The following is a 12,628-nucleotide window of genomic DNA, read 5'->3' on the forward strand; positions in this document are numbered from 1 at the left end:
AGCTGCCCGGATTCCCAGTGATTGGGCGGCATATAAATAAATCCTATTATTATTATTATTATTATTATTATTATTATTATTATTATTTACTGGCTTCTACACTGTGTGTTTATTCCAACTCATGAGAGAGAGCCAATGGAACAGTACAGATTCAGTGGGCCCTTGGTATCCACTGAGGTTTGGTTTCAGGATCCCTTGTAGATATCATAATCCATGGATGCTCAAGTCCCTTTAAATACAATGACATGGTAAAATTGTGTCCCTTATACAAAATGGCAAAATCAAAGTTTGCTTTTTTAAGTTTATATATTTTCTTAATATTTTCAAGCCATGGATGCTTCAATCCATGAATAAAGAGTCTGTGGATATGGATAGCCCACTGTATTTATCAATCATCCAAAAGACAAATAATGTGACTGAGCAGATTCCAAGCATGAACTCTTACTAGAAGCCAAGATGACTAAATTGATAATACAGTATAGCTTACTGGAAAAGAAGACACAGCTTGATAAATCTGAAGACAATAGAAAAAGAGGAAGACTGCATTGCAAATGGATTTATGGTACTGTACTCAAATCAAGGAAGCCACAGATTTTGTTTCCAGGATTTGAGCAGGGCTGCTAACAAGGTCTCTTCGAGGTCTCTCCTTCCTAGGTTACTGTAAGTTATAGCCAACTTGACAGCACATAAGAATAGCAACTAATGGAAGATGACATCTGCCACCCCCATAAAACCTAGCAGAATAATAGCCTTGTCTTGAAGGACCCTGTCTTTTTAAAGCAAACTGCTGTCTTGTTTTGTGATGATGATGATTAATAATGATTTAAAATGCACCTAACTTTTAGTAAACAAAGGATATTTATCCACATGTTTATAGTCTAAAATATAAGACAATAAATAAATAAATATGGATGCAAAACAAACTCTGGCCCTGTTTTTAAAACCTTCAGTTATTATAATGCCCATGTCGATCAGCAAACATTTAAGGGGCAAAGGACCCAAATGGCCTTTCATCTAGGCTAACAGAAATGGCCTAGCTCTTCCATCTTTCCCTGTAGCAGCCAGGTGGAAATGTTTCTGATATGCCTCAGTAGAAGGAAAGGAAATCACAGTAGGACTGCCTTTATAGTGAATGATTAGCTGGAATAAGAGCAATGGTTGTAAATCCTAAAAGTGTAAATTCTATGGAATTCAATAGAACATATTACTTGACAAGAATGTGGATGAAGATAGCTACTTTATCTGAGGGATTTTCTTTACATTTTTTAAAACAGAAACTAAAAGGCTGAAACTAAGAGTCTCTCCCATCTTTCCCTGTAGCAGCCAGGTGAACTGTTTCTGATATGCATCAGTAGAAGGAAAGGAAATCAAAGCAGGACTGCCTTTAAACTGGAATAAGAGCAATGGTTGATGCATTTGATGCTGACAACTCTGAATCTTTATTAAATGAGAATGATAACAAGACTTCTAACTTAATTGTGAAAAAGAAAAATCAGCTGCATAAATTCCAGACCCGAACACAGTGGCCTGTTACAGACTGCCAAAATAAAGCTCCTTCGGGTCTCTTTGGAGGTATGCTATTTAAATGATGCATGGGTCCTAAGTCTGGAGGTTGCGCCAAAGCCACACTCCATTCCTAAGCACTGAGTGCAGCTTTGGTGCAGCTTCTGGATTCTTAGGGTGCATGCATCATTTAAATAGCATACCGCCAAAGAGACCCGAAGCAGCTTTATTTTGGCAGTCTGTAACAGGCCAGTGTTTGTGTGTGCGTGCCTTCAAGTCATTATTCAACTTATGGCAACTCTATGAATTTTGTGGGGTCTTTTAAGGCAAAGATTACTCAGAGGTGGTTTTACCAGTTCCTTCCTCTGAAATATAGTCTATAGCACCTGGTATTTGTTATTTGTATCCTATCCAAGTATTAATCAGGGATGCTCCTGCTTAGCTTCCAAGATCAGATGGGGTCTGGAGCCTTTATGCCCCTTTGAACATTGTGCCTTATTCTTTGTACAATTGTCTGCAACTGCCTTAAATGTCTCATTTTGGATGAAAGAATATTGTTCAAGAGCAGCTTTAGATATTACAATATGTTCGAGTAACTTAATTTGAGGAAGACATGCATTTCCTATTTGCCATACTTTCTAATTACAAAAAGAACAGGTGAAATTACTTTTTGTTTCCTTACCTTTAGTGACGTTTGAAGTGGAACACAAAGCGCTGAGTGTACTGACAGCACACTAACTGCATTGCAGGGTTTGAACTGGAGATACAGTGTATGTAAATGCTTCTTTACACATCAAATGCCTTACAAAGCAGTACAAAAGGCATTCATATTTCCAGATCCATGCAACACCTAGCAACAGCCAAAACTTTTAGGTTGCCGGTTGTTGTGTGCCTTTAAGTAATTTCCGACTCATTGCAACGCTAAGGTGACCCTATCATGGGGATTTCTTGGCAAGAATTGTTCAGAGGGTTTTTGCCTTTATGTTTCACACTTCTGAGGCTGAGTGTGTAACTTACTCATTTGAAAGGGCAAGAAATTTCATCAAAATGCAGATGAAGACATCATTCCAAAACAACAGCTGAGAAAGCGACAATTAAACCGAAAATTTAAAGCTGTATTTGGTCACTTTAATTGTTTTTGATAAGTGTTTATTCGCCATATAGGGCAACTATGCACATGGATTGGCCCAACACAAGCAATTTGCATGTTATTTTCTCTCATTCGACAGCGACCCATGCCGGTTGCCCTTGGGGGTAACTAGCAATTAGCAAAACTGCTTAAAATACAAGATCAGTGACAACCCTTTTCATTCAAAAACCTTTTTTTTTAAAACCTTTTTGACAAAGTGATACCATCATTTTATGTATATAATGCAGTCACTGTACATGCACATGACAAGAAACAGAACAAAAAACCCCCAGTTCCCGGACCAGCAGGCTTATAATCTAATTTATGACTGACACAAAAGGCAAAATGGGATGGCAGTGTGGAAGGGATGAAGTCCAAGCAGATACTTCCCTCTTCTTTCCAAGGCCAGGCCAAGGCAAGTTGGGGTAGAGGGAGGGCCCGTCATCTGATTCTGGGTCTAGGCATGATGGAACTGTTCCTCCCTCTGAGGGCTGATGATGATAAACATTGCTCTTTGAATTGACCTCATAAAAGTACAGGTTGAATATCCCTTATCTGAAATGCGTGGGACCAGTGCTGTATTTGGTTTTTTTGTTGGATGTTGGGAATACCTGTATTTGCCATACATAATGAGACATATGAAGGCTGGAGAACGATCTTGAGAGGGCAGAAATCCAAGAAAGTTGCTTGGCATGAATCCCACACCGCCTGCCATTTAACAGATCCGAATGACTTCTCCACCGCTGCAAAAACATAGAGATGTAGCTCAAAAAGTTTTTGATTTATAGATTTTGAAATTCCAAAATGGGAGACTCAAACTATATCCAACTTAAACCGAGGAGAATTTCCTCTCTTATTTGTGGGCAAAGAAATACCATGCTGGCAGAAGATTTAATGCATCTGAAACTACGCACTTGTACTCTGAAATCATTCACCCCAAATGTTGGCAAAGCTATCCCAAAAATTATCTTCTACTGCCGTTTTAAAAAATCTAGTTCAATTAAAAGAATCCCACCTGTTTCCAGCCGTGTTCAAAGTGTTACGCAATAAAGCAGGTGTGCTCTGCCCAAGATGGACATAGTTGAATTAACAGCTGGATGTATATTTTTTTTTAAAATTGAACATCACGCACCCCTTTCTCGCCTTCTTGCAATCGATCATCCCCAAGAGTTACTCCAGTTGAACCGACAGCTATCAGATCACCTCTCTGCGGACCGGTAAGAATGACTGCCCACTCGCTGCGTAAGACATATGTAGACAGTACGCCTAACCAGCATATTTTAACTCTGCAGGGGCAAGTGGCCTACTGCCTTTTTAGAATTGTTGCAAAGGTGCGCGGAACTAATTCACCATATAAAGAGGCACTGGAGGGCCTCTCTTGTAATATCGCTTTAAAAAGTACTTGTACCCTGGCATAACCATGGTACAATCCATGAAACCATGAATAGGATTCCCTGACATTTGTCTGTTTTCCCTCCCCAATCCACAGACTGTCCTGTTTTTAAAAATAAATTCCTGATAATGAAAGAGTTCTCAAAACCTTGTGTAGGTTTTTTTTGGGCCATTTGGGCTTTGCCTTTTGAATGCCTTCGAGTCAGCAGGGATTTCACCTATTTATCAGGATGGCTGAATAGCAGTATGTGGTTCCAGACAGGCAAGGAAGAATGTAAAATGTTGCCCCTCCCCCGCAACCACCATGACAACAACACAACCTTCCCAGCTATGTGATAACGAGTTTGTCAGAGAGCAGGGCAGTGCCGTTGTGCATGTTTTTTTCTCATGTTTCGCACTCCCACATCTAGGAATAGATCCTAAATAAACCACAGTTAAATCCATCCTATTTGCAAACCTACCTCCATATACGTAGAGTTGAGAGCCGACCAGCCAACAGCCAACGAAGAATTTAACAGTGAACAAACCCCAGTTTTTAGGATAATAACTAGAGAATTATCTTGACCAGATAAGGCCTGTTGATTATAAAGAAAGAATGCTCAAGAAACAAAGTTAAACATAAAGGACATTGTTGGGTCAGATTTTCACATTAAAAGCCACGTGTTATATCTAGATATATTAGACTGCATTCAAGTACCTATTCCAGTGTATTTGGGCAATTGCTCCTATCTAGTTATGAACATGTTGTTCATACACACAGTTATTTTTTTCCTATTTGAGTCTACAGAATGTAAGATACCAGCTCTTAGAATAGGTGTCCTAAGTGCAAAATGCCATTAATGAAAACAAGTCCTAGAAAATGGAACTGAGACTTGTCTCCACAAGTTCTTTAGATTTGTGATTCGACTTGTGGAATACAGGCAACTTCACAGGTATGAATGCAAGTTTTGCATATTGATCCCGGAATAAGGTCTGGACAATGCACATGCTCTCTTGAAGAGTTATATAATGAATGTACCATCAGATATGGGGCTTTCTTCACACTGCAACTATACAAGATCAAACAGAGGGAGCAGAGGTTTGCAATAACTAACATCCTACATCAGAATCCTGGCCATCTGTACAAAATAGCAGCAGGTGACCTCAGAGTTGCTGAAACTGTTTGGCTATCTCATTGAACAGCAAGCTCACTACAACAAAAGCCAGTTTAACAGGTATTATGCATTTCTTTAGGTCAGATGGTTTTGATTTTATGTTGTACGTTACCCTCATTTGGACAGTGTCCTAGAGTAATGGTACCAGTTCAAACAAAGCCTTTTAAGAGGTCCTGTTAGAAGCAGGAAAGTTAGTAATTACCCTTAGATTCTCAACACTGCATGTTTTACAACAGAACAAGTGCATGGTTGGAAATGTCTTTAAAAATAAAACACTGTGTTTTTCCCAAAGCATCGCTTCCTTTAGATTTTTTCTGAGGTTAACGGGTTCACAAAAAGGCTAGTAACAAGAAAATTAAAGAAACATACCGTAAGCCGTTAACGACTGCAGACGTGACGTGCCTGAAGTTTTTCGCGGCCTGTCATTCAGCCATTCCAGCACGACCAAACCCCTGTAGAAGGAAAGTAGCAGCTTTCTTTAAGTATTATTTTAAGGCAGGTGTCCATTGACCCCTGCCCCTCCAATTTGCATTAATGTAAACTCCATGCTACAATCCACATTGAGAGACGTATGAAGGCAGTCATGGCTGTGCAGAAGTTCGGCTATAATGATGAATAGTTTGTCCCTTAAGAAATACGGGAAATAGAGTTGAGGTGCAAATCTCAAAAAATAAACTGCATGGTAAGCCAAAATATCGATGTAATTTGTCATACATTTTTAACTGAATAAATTTATCTTTGCAATGTGAGTATAATATTTATGGCAGGGGTGGGCAAATTACACCTCCCCAAGGTGGAAGAGGCACAGGGGATCACGCTATTTTAGATCGGATCCGAACCAACAAGGATGACGGGGTTAATGAAGTGCAAGTGGTGGGATCCTAGGTGGAAGTGACGCATGTTCTCCCTGGAGTTGTGTTATACAATGGAAAGGAGAAAGCCCAGGCATAGTCCAGACACCGGCATTCTAGACTTCAGAGAGCGGATTTCAGTAAACTTAAGAGAAATACTGGGGCATCCCATGGGCAGGAATAACTAAAAGAGAAGGGAGTTCCAACGATGGATGGAGTTTCTCAAAGGGAGATACTGAAGGCACAAATTAAAACAGTTTCCAGTGGAGAAAGAAAAATGGGAGGTGTCTCAAGAAACCAGGATGGAGACCAAGGAACTTCAGCTCATCGCAAATTTTTTAAACAGAACATGATAAGAAATGAAAAATGGGGAAATCCACCAAGAAGGAATTCAAACAACGAGCTAGCAGTGTAGAGATAAGGTCCTAAAAGCCAAGCACAGAATGAACTCAGGCTGCGAAGAGGTTAAGACAACACAAAAGGGCGTTTTTGGATATGCCGCAGCAAAGGAAGAAAAGAAAACGGTAGGGCCACTGCCTGAGAAAGATGGCAAAGTGCGAACAGAAGCAAGAGAAAGGCAGAAGTACTAAACACCTTCTTGCCTCAGGCTTTTCAGAAAAGGCAAAGGGTCTCAACCTGAGGATAATGGAGGCAGAGGACAGAATAGGGGGATTTTCAGCACAGAATGAGTAAAGAGATAGTAGAGGAACACCGTTGTTAATCTAAATGATTTGAGTCTCCGTGACCAGATGAACTCCACCAAGGTATTAAAAAGAACTGGGCAAATGTAATATCGGAGCCATTGGCAATATCTTTGAAAACTCCTGCAAACAGGAGAGATCCCAGCAACTGGCGGAGGGCAAACGTTGTCCCGCTCTCAAAAAGGGGAAAAAGAGGATCCCAACAATTATCGTCCAGTTAGTCTTACATCAGTACTAGGAAAGATTCTGGAGGGCAGATCATTAAACAGAGAGTCCTGGGAACACTAGAAGGCAATGCCATAATACACAAAAAGCACATGGGTTTTCAGAGAACAAGTCAGGCCAGACAAAACCTGATCTCGTTCTTTGAGAAAATTAACCAGTTTGGGCTTGGTAGATGAAAGGGAATGCTGTGGATATAGTATATCTTCTAATTCAGTAAGGCCTTTGACAGGGTTTCCCCATGACATTTCTTGCAAACAAGCTTGAAAATGGGTGGCTGACAAAGGAACTGTTACTGGATTTGTAATTGGATTGACCCGCCCGAACCCAAAGGGGCTCAACATGCACCTTTTCATCCTGGAGAGAGAAGTAACCAGTGGAGTCCCACACGGGCTCTGTCCGTGGCCCCAGTGCTATCAACATCTTTATCAATACTTGGAGGAAGAAAAGGGGGGAATACTTATCAAATTTTGCAGATGACACTAAGTATGAGGAAAGCAATACTCACGAGGACAGGATCAATTCAAAATGACCTGATAGACTAAAAGCTGGGCCAGAGCTAAGACAGAATGAAGCTCAACAGGGAGAAATGTAGCGTAACTGCACTTAAGGGCGAAAAATGAAATGCACAGATACTAGGATGGGAGACACCGGCTTAAGAGACAACCATGTGAAAGGGATCTAGGAGTCCAAGTAGAGACCACAAGTTGAACATGAGGCAACAGTGTGATCGCGCAGCTAACAGGCCAATGCGATTTGAGGCTGCATCAATAGAAGTGCCGTATCTAGAATCAAGGGAAAGTAATAGTGCCACGAATTCTGCTCTGGTCAGGCCCCACCTGAAGAGTGTGTCCCAGTTCTGGGCGACCACAATTCAAAAGGACATGAAGAAACTGAGCGTGTCACAAAGGAGGGCGACTAAAATGGTGAGGTCTGGAAACCGTGCCCGGTGAGGAACGACTCAGGGAGCTGGGGATGTTTAGCTTTGGAGAAAAGGAAGGTTAAAGGTGATATGATAGCCCTATTTAAATACTTGAAGGGGTGTCATATTGAGGAGGGAGCAAACTTGTTTCTGCCTGCTCCCAGAGACGGGACCCCGGAGCAAGGGTGCAAGCGGCAGGAAAAGAGATTCCACCCCTCAAACATTAGGAGGAATTTCCTGACAGTAAGGGCGGGTTGCACATGGACACACTGTCCTCGGAGTGTAAGTGGAGTCTCCCTCCTTGGAGGTCTTCAAACAGAAGCTGATGCCATCTGTCGACGAGGCTTGGATCTGGATGTCCGGCATGGCAGGGGGTTGGACTGGATTAGGCCCTTGTGGTTCTCTTCCAACTCTATGATTCGATGAAAACCTCTGGGAGACCCTCCTTGTGAAAAGTGGGCAGACACCCAGTACTTAAAACAGCTATAAGGCTTGTGGTGGTCCTCAGCTCCTGCCAAGTCAAATGTGCAAAGCCTCAGCCCCTCGCACTTACCATCCACCCTCTCTCACACCCCAACCCAAGTTAAAATCTCCACCCCTTCTTTCCATCCACCTTACGCACGTCTGTCCCTGATTTAAATCTAATCCCTGCGCTAAAATTCTCGCCTACCTCCCTTCCATCCACCTACTTCAGGCCCAATTTAAACTCTCACCCGTGCAATGTCCCCATCCGTCCTTCCAACCAGCTCACCCACGCCTGTTCTGCAGTTGTGGTTTAAAATCTGTTCCCTTGCTTGCAATGGCCCACTCCCCCCCTCCGTCAATCCATTGCATCTTCCGTCCCCTCACTTTCTCAAATCCACAGACCTGACAATGAATGGCTTAAGAGGAATGCTGCTTACAGCTGAGATGCAGAGAGCACCAATTTTGAATGCTCAAGAATAGAATCGTGCTATAGCCAATCAAGAATTCATGATCTGCAAACAGTATTCCCAGCTATTAATCAATAGTGTTTCTTGGCAAAGTCCCACAGGTTTATAGCATAACTTACTATATGTAATTATCTAGCAAAAAGGTTGTAGAGACACAAATGGTTCACAGATAATTACTGCCAGCTGAAATAGCAGGTCTTATTATTTTCAGACTTCCTTCAAACGTGCTGTGACCCAAAGGATAATGTTACCCGCTCTATGCTACAGTTGTCTAAACAACAACAAAAAAATGAAACGGACCTTTCTTGGTAAATCGTCTATAACTGGCCTCATTGAACCAGAGAACTTGGTAAACCAACCCTTGTAAACTCATGGAATCAGTTTATCCTACTCTAGTTGGAGACTAACAACTGATTCAAGGCCCAGGATTTGTGTGAATTTCAGATCCCAGTCATAGTGATTGTTCCTCTGGGCCATTCCATGATTGTGCCAGTATTCATCAAATGCGTCAAGGTAGCTGTAGACGGCCTTCTACCAGAATAAGCTTGAAGAAAGCAAAGTAACAGCTGAAACATGGTATCTGAGGGCTTGCGCCTGTTTTCATGTGCCACAGACTGCCCGTATCAACTTTTAAAAAGCTGTTCTAGAGCTTTAAAACGCATCCCTTAACACAAAGGCAGTTAGAGTACTACAGGCACCGGAAGGTTCTGGAAGCCTGGTTTCCCACTTTTTTTCATAATTGTTCCTTTAAAATGGATGAAGAGGGAGGTAGCACACAAAGCTTTAAAAGGACTGGGGCAGTCTACAGACTACACAATAAAAATATCATATTGATGTTACCGTTGAAGGTAATAAAAATAACACCTTTAATGTCAATCTAAACCCATCTCTGATGGTGCCAATGTAATTTTTACAACTGGCCAATGGCATTTTCTGGTACTATTAAATGACCCTGCTGTCCAGCTTAATAGTTAAATGGACCAGTACGGTACTACGACTTGAAGCACAGATACAAAAAAAGGAGAGAAAATCGCAATGCAAAATAGGACAACCACAGATTACCTTTTCCCAATTAAATGGTCCCACTACAGAGAGACTGACTAAAAACGAGTAGGAATTAATTAAGAAAGAACCCTTTGTTTGGTTTTTTTAAATAAAATAATTTATAGAAGGATATAATGGAATACTGATTCTCTTAAGATTTGAATGAAGTACATGATGAAGTCTCTGCATAACCGACGAGTAACACAGTCGTTATACTAAGAGATATAGCGTTCAAACAGTTCAACTAAATCAAATATTTAACAGTTGCTCATAGAGGAAACATTCACAACTGGGCTACATAATAGCTAGATCATAGGCATTACAGGCAATTCATCAGGTCCAACTTACCCATTTCCTAATTGGTGCCCAGAAAAACACTGTTTTGGGGGACATCGCAAAAAATGATGGTTCAGGTACATTCAGGTTCTTAAACTACGAGAATGCACACACTAGCTGCCAGCCAGGTATGTGTAACGACCTTGGTCAAATCCAATCACTATCCGAACCAGATGAAGCCTTTTTAAAAGAACTGGATTTATGTAACGTGATTTATCAAGTCCAGCATTTGATGAAATGGATTTATTAGAGGTGGGGACCTAGCAATTTGATGTAGGCAATCCTGCACATCGGCCCATACAACACTTGTCGAGGCCACGGATTACTATGCAGTTATCAAAACAGCAGTAACCTTAATGGACTACCAGATATAAGTAGCGAAAAACAACAAAAAGGGAAGATATATCAGAGAGCAGAAAAAATACATTATAGAGACAACAAATCTCTTAAATAGAAGAATTGAGTGCATGGCAATAGACAGCTTTCCCAAGCAGAAGGGAAAACAATATTTCGATCGTATGGATAAAGGATTCTTATTTGCGTCCTGACACTGAGGCTTTGTCCGAAGCTGTAGTAAATGTTGAGAAAGGTTATGGAATCAGGCAGGGCTTTTCTGCTAGGAGTGCCTTGGGGCCCCTATTGGTAGGGCACTGTTGCTATGCCATTACCTCCATGAAGAGCACATATCAGGGCCTTAGCTACTAAGAGATACAGTACAACTTAGAATCCACCGCACAGAGGTATTGCTGCAACAGCTTACAAAGCACAAAATCCCATCCTGTCCCCCCATGCCATGTAGGTCAGAAGGTGACAAGGCCTTTTGAATATGTGAGCCCCTAGGACACAGGCTGAACCCGTAGTCTTTAATTCACCCTGAATCAGTCACTTCAAGTCAAGGTATTTTTAGGCAGGATCAGACCTTTTCTAGTTACTGTATTTGCGGGCGTATGAGACTACTTTTTAACACAGGATATATTCTCAAGTCGAGGGTCGACGCTTATACACCGGGTGTTGTCTATAGGGAGGCGCTGAAACTCCAAGCTGGAGAATCGGTAGTTGCTGCATATGGGTGGGGGAACTCAAAAACGCCACAGACACATCCCTGCCATATGCAATGACCGTAGGAAGCAGCAAGGTGGCAGCACTGTACAAGTACAGGAGAAGAAATCCCTCAGAAGTGCTTAAAGCGTCCCGATGACAAGGTAAGGAGGCACCTCACCGGGAAGGTGTAAGTGAAGGGTGGAGCAAGCTGCAGGTGGGCTGATGCCCAGGGTAGGGAAAAAAGAGCCGTGTTTGTGCTACGGCTCTGATAGTCTTGGAGACAGGGAGGCTGGTCAGGCAGGGAGAGCTGACCATCACAAGCAGGCCTTTTATACCTGCATGCCATAAGCATTGGAATTAAAATACCATATTGAAATCAAATGGTTTTTTTATATTATTTGGTGTACATTGGTAGAGGGGGGTAGTCTTTATATGCCAGAAAATACGGTAGATCTCTGTGCATCAGATCCGGGAAGTTAATGACTCAGGATCAACTCACTACAGCTGGGCCAGGCAAAGTAGGCTGGCCCTCTGGGGGCACAGAGCTGCTTTCCTTCCCACGCTCTTTGGATGTTGAGAGCTGTCGGGAAGATGAGAAGGCTGGCCCTACAAAAAACCCTGAGTGTTACTGCTTATTGAAAAAGGTGCAAAACTTTGCTTCACTACAGGCTGTCACTCTTCACCAAAATGCTTGGGACTAGAAGAGCTTTGGATTTTGGATATTTGCATATACAGTGGTACCCCGGTTTACGAAATTAATTCGTCCGCCGCCGCTTTCGTAACCCGAAAAGCATTCGCAAGCCGAATGCCATAGGCGCTAATGGGGAAAAGCCGCGATTTCCGTGCAAAAAAGCGCCGAAAAGCACCAAAAAATTTTCGTAACCCGAAATAACCTCGAACCCGGACAGTTTTTTTTAATGATTGTTTTCGTAACCCGGAAATTTCGTAGCGCGCATTCATATCCCGGGTACCACGTAACATAATGAGATACCTTGGAGAGGGACTCAATATAAACAGAAATTCACGTTGTTTCATATACACTAATACACCCGCCCTGGAGGGTTAATTTTATAGCCAATATTTTAATGAACAAAGGCCTGTTACAGACAGCCAAAATAAAAGCTGCTTCGAGTCACAGTGGAGGTATGGTGTTTCCAATGATACATGCTTCCTAAAGTCCAGAAGTCGCACCAAAGCCATGTTCCAGCCCTAAGGACTGGAGCGTGGCTTTGGTGTGGCTTCTGGACTCTTAGGACGCATGCATCATGAAACACCATACCTCCACTGTGACGCGAAGCAGCTTTATTTTGGCTGTCTGTAACGGCCAAATTGTGTGCCAGAAGGAAAGCGTCACTATCACAATTACCCATGTGGACAATTTTGGATTATGGAGTCTGTATT

At 42.0% G+C, this 12,628-nt stretch overlaps 1 protein-coding gene across 3 annotated transcripts in view; it reads left to right on the top strand.

The window, feature by feature from the left end:
• Positions 1-12,628, top strand: part of CRYBG3 (crystallin beta-gamma domain containing 3) — an 87,722-nt gene that overhangs the window by 49,928 nt on the left and 25,166 nt on the right. The window lies entirely within an intron of this gene.

The sequence above is a fragment of the Sceloporus undulatus genome, chromosome 3 (genome assembly GCF_019175285.1).
Source record: "Sceloporus undulatus isolate JIND9_A2432 ecotype Alabama chromosome 3, SceUnd_v1.1, whole genome shotgun sequence".
Classification (NCBI taxonomy): Eukaryota; Metazoa; Chordata; class Lepidosauria; order Squamata; family Phrynosomatidae; genus Sceloporus; species Sceloporus undulatus.